Consider the following 5,000-nt stretch of genomic DNA (forward strand, 5'->3'; position numbering starts at 1 on the left):
AAAGATTTGTATATATTTCCCAAGTTTTTGATCAAGCTCCCCTTAGGTTAGGTTACTTCAGGTATTTAGAATGCCATAACGCTGAACTGTTCTCTGCTTGTTGCCGATGTGACAGTGGTGGGAACTTTGCGCAGTGCTTATCGCGCAAGGACTATACTGGACCCCTGATGGAAGGCGGTCTCTGAAAAGAAAAGCAAAAAAAAAAATTAAAACACGGACGTGATCGAACAAGTGAAATGGTCGAATCCCTGACCTTGCAAAGATGTATGCCCATATGAAATAATGATATTCATGAGATTTTTTCCGGTGAACCCTTCATTGACCAAATAGTACAGAGTAGAACCAAATAGTACCCCTCTTTCCCGAGTGAGACTAGCAAGTAACCATTAAAAATATTTCTAAGAACTGTGGCTTGGGTACTGATCAATCTCCCCGCATGACCCAGCGCACGTATGTTCGAGACTGTTAGTTCTAGTCTTTTATTTCTCAACTAATTTCACTTTTTCATTGTTCAATCCATAAATAATGTTAAAAAAAGAAATGTCCATCTAGTCCATGGATTCAGCATCGGTCATCCAAGATTAATGTGATCTCTCGCAGCCCTTCATAATGTGTTGGAGTGAATCTAATCCGCTGGCTTTAGAGTGCAAAGAAACGTGCAAAAGAAATCCCAAAACGGCGACAGAAACCAGCCCCCCGCATGAACCCGAAGCAAGCCATGTTCCGGCACAGACCGTGTAGATAGTTGGCCAATGAAGGATCGATGCACACGGAGGAGGAAGAGGTCAGCCGGAGGATAACCTTAATCCCATTGGTCTATTTCTATCCCTATATTCCCTGAAGAGGATTGGTCCTAGTTCTATAGGAGACCCGCCATTGGCTCTGTTCAGGGTTGGACACTCTTGTGCCCGGGGATTTCCCTACGGCCAGTCAACAGCGCGTAAGACATGGGCATTACTGACAAAAAATGAAATGGTAAATAAAAAAATACATATTAGCGTGTCCTAAATACGTGTCCGGATACGCAGTAGTCGTGACTACAAGAGGGGCATGTTTGAGCTTAAGTTGTTATTGGTTGTAGGGTTTAAGAAAGAAAACTGGTGTTAGTGTGCAGAGTATTCAGGAAATCAAGTGAAATTTATCATCATTTGTATTTTATTATTTTTTTTTGGAAATATTCGGTCAGTACTTTTGTGTTCATTACAAAATGTAAGAAAAAATAATGATATGGTGATTGCCGACTCGAGATCGTCTGTGACAATCAACGAAAGGATGGAATCAGAAACGTTTTGGCCTTCATTAAAAGTCGTGATTTCAACTTTCACGGATATATATTTTCCCAGCTTCTGAGAGAATCATCGCGACATCAGACGAATAGTAAGTCCAAACATTACGGTATTCGGTATCTGTACCACTACACATTCCACACACGTAAAGAGAGAGAGGAAAAAGAAATAACATAAATCATATTACATAATCCATTTGCTATCATAACATTAATTCAGAAACACTTATACCATTAAATAATAATAATAATATTGCTAACAGTAGAGTACTTGAACACATCACTCTCCCCCTCACAGTAGAGTCCGTCGTAAGCCCCCCACCCCCACCACCATCCCTCTACCTCCGCCCCCACCCCTCTTATAGAGGATGAAGGGAGGAGGGGGGGTAAGGGGGAGGGGTGGACTCACGGCTCGGAGAACTATTGTGGTGGATGGAGAGTGACATTTGAGGTGGTCTTCCTCGCCAAACGATTTGTTCAAATTTTCCATGTGACCGGTAATGGTAATTGTGGTCCCCCGGAGACGACTTTTTTCTCTGGGATAGGTTTGCTTTTTCCCTTTTTTTAATGTCGCTTTTTCTCGTCCGTCAAACGCCACAGGGTCTGTGTTTACATTTTTTTTAATCCTTTAGGTCATTATTGGAATTCGTTTTTGTGATGTTGACGTCCAACTCTAAATTCTATACATAAATGCTAATAAATGCACGCGTATACTCGAGTACATATGTATCAGTATACGGCCGTGCTATCGCCGAAGTGCTCTCTTACGCCGTATCGAAGCACAGCGGATAAACTCAATTATCATGATTAAATTATTACAAACTTTTCCTTGTGACAATCGAAGTCTAAATGGCTTGACTTCGTTCGACAATCTGCTCCCCCTTCCCCTTTCCTTCGACAGGAAAGAGGGAATTATAAGAATACCTCAATACTACGATTTTTAACAAAGGGACAAGTTCCGCTCTCTGATCAGCCATAGGCATTCGGCCATAGAAACATTTAGAGAACAGGGACAACGCATAAAAACGAATCTGTGTGAAAATCAAAATCCATTTCTTTATTCACTCATTTTTTCCCCCGGACGGAATTTTTAGACACGCGCCAATCACATCCCAACGACATGCTTCACTTCAAACTAGACATTCTTTCCGTAGCATATTTTTGTTATTCATACTTTCCCGAACTTGCAAAAAAATATAAAAGTAATGTCTTTATCGATGGCCAGTGAACCGAATCCCGTGTTTGTTCGCAAGTATGACGCGTTGATATGCTAATTTTGCTTGGCTACATCCATCCCATATTTATGGATGTGGAATCAAGCTTACATAAGTGATTTATGTTTTCCATTTGTAGTGGGAATGAGAGTTATCCTGAATGACGCGATTCTAACCTGGGATAACGATCTGATGCAAATTTTGATTCGAAATATGATATGATTTGCATTTTTGGTTCTCTCTCCTTTTTTTCTTTTTTCATTTTCGAGAAAAATAGCTTCACACTGTACGGGACGAGATTACTTGTTTCAGAACTCGAGGTGGCAGGATCCATATCTGTTGAACTGAGAGGCGATCCCTTGGAAATCCTGGTGATTTTACAAGGCCGTGAATAACTTCATTGGAATTATTAATATTATTATTGTTTTTATCATCTCTTGTTAATATGATTATTATTATGACTATTATTTTTTGCCAAAAATCGTTATTTTATTACCATTACTGCTGTTATTGTTATCATAACTGTTTTTTTTATTATCATTGTTATTATTTTTATTATTATCATTAATATTATAATTATCATTATCTTTATTATTATTATTATCGTTGCCCATTTACCTAAATTGATAGCATTCCCTGAATACTTCTCACGTTATCAACAGCATGATGTTTGTTTAAGTAGGAAATTGTTTTTGTATATTAAGTTGTTCGTTGGTAGGAGCCGCCCGGCGTGAGACCCGGTGCGTTGACAGTGCAAGTTACCGGTGAGCGGCGTTTGATGACGTCATGTCTCCCCCGGTTATGTCCTCAATCTGTTTTGTTGTTTAAGGTACTTGTACCATAAAAGTCACCCAGTTTTTAAAAAGTACCCATCAAATTCTATTCGTTGATTTTTCACATATATATAGTTGTCCTGGAGAGAGCGTGGTTGATGATGATGATGATGATAATGATGACATGTAGTGACTACCAAGCGGACGAGGTTCACAGAGGTGCTGCAACATGAACTCTATAGTGGAAGTGAATGACAAATCGACAGGGCTTTCCATAAGGCTAATATCTCGTTGTAGAGCGTAAGGAATAAGACTTTAAGCTAATTCTGGATTTCCTATGGGCCACGTGTGAGGCGTCGTGTGAGCGTCGAGACACAGGTGAGGTTGTAATCCCACGAGAAAAATCCAAACCAAGTGGGAAAAAAAGGATTTTCCTCCCAGTGGAAGCAGATGTTGCATGTAAATTATTATATATTTACCCTGAAAGTAATATTTCTTTTTTTCTTTCTTTTTTTATTCGAATGTTTCTCCTTGTTGTACTTGAAGCTAAATAATCTGAACAGTGTCCGTCAGAGCTCAAAAGACCCGATTTTCTGTGGGTTGGAACGAGCGTCTGCGAGCGATAGTCTGTGGAACGTCTGTGTATTTCCCAGTTATCGCCGGGGTCGTCCAGCCAGGTGTGATCTGAAGCGTGGAAGCTGCTACGACATGACGAATAAGACTGTGGCTGAGCTGAGAGTCCTGAAATACACAAAGCGATACCAAGTTTCACCATAAACAAAGGTTTGGTGACTGACAAGAAATAGATGAATGATTTAGCAGTTGGTGTTGATTTCGTCAGATACATCTCGATAATCACAAGAGTTTTTATTTATCAACTGTACTTCCATAAGTAGCTGTGGTATTATAGTTCTAACCCATCAAACTCATTATGGGTCATTTTCCTTTCCCAAGAAATAGGAAAAATGGCCAAAGTAGGACTATCATACCTGCACCTTCAAGTAATACTGGACGGTTATTTTTTTCATTTTTTCTGGTCACCGGCCGCATCCCTGTCGAATTAATGAGATTATCCTGCCTTATATGAACAAACCTCAGTCTTGCAATTTGTGCAATCCATGTTTTGCAAAAGGCAACCTAATGCGGGATGGAGAGGCGGAGGCGGCGTACCCCTGAGTCTCGCCACCACTTAGTGTGCGTAATCGACGTTAGTCAAGAGGAAGGAAGCGATTAATTCATTATGCTCACTCCCGGGCCGGCTGTGCTGCTAGGGGGTACGTCCCTCCATATACAGTCCAACAAAATACTTGGTAACAAGTTAATCAATGTGTATGATGCGTGGTTGGCAAAGTGGAGTCTTAAAGGCGCTTCGTAATGAAGATCATTTAATGATTTAAAATGTAAGTAATGACGGGACTTCCCTGCACTGCGGCGTGAGACACCAAGTTGCCTGCTATGTTTCATTTATTATTGCAAAGTTGTGAACGGAACGGTGTGGCTAGATCAGTGAGGAGCCTTTCATTTTATCTCCATAAGGAACCTTAATCTCAGCATTGTGAGATGGGAGTACCAGCTCTATAGAAGGATTAGTTAAGACAGAAAACCCACTGATGTACTCACATCCGTCGACGTATAGGACACAATCTGTACAAACTTGGTCTCGGTTTACAACTTTTCAAAAATAACAGACCGAATGAAAACCATTTTTTACAAAGACAATCAATGATT

At 40.3% G+C, this 5,000-nt stretch overlaps 1 protein-coding gene across 38 annotated transcripts in view; it reads left to right on the forward strand.

Annotated features, from left to right (window-relative positions):
* The window catches only part of ct (homeobox protein, cut), a 357,912-nt gene extending 356,457 nt beyond the window's left edge, over positions 1-1,455 (forward strand). For all 38 annotated transcript variants that reach the window (XM_070123697.1, XM_070123698.1, XM_070123715.1 and 35 more), the window contains one exon: positions 1-1,455. This exon is cut by the window's left edge and continues 1,552 nt beyond it. The gene's annotated coding sequence lies outside the window, so the exon portion shown is untranslated.
* The last annotated feature ends 3,545 nt before the right edge of the window (positions 1,456-5,000 follow it).

Source organism: Penaeus vannamei, chromosome 7 (genome assembly GCF_042767895.1).
Source record: "Penaeus vannamei isolate JL-2024 chromosome 7, ASM4276789v1, whole genome shotgun sequence".
NCBI classification, from domain to species: domain Eukaryota; kingdom Metazoa; phylum Arthropoda; class Malacostraca; order Decapoda; family Penaeidae; genus Penaeus; species Penaeus vannamei.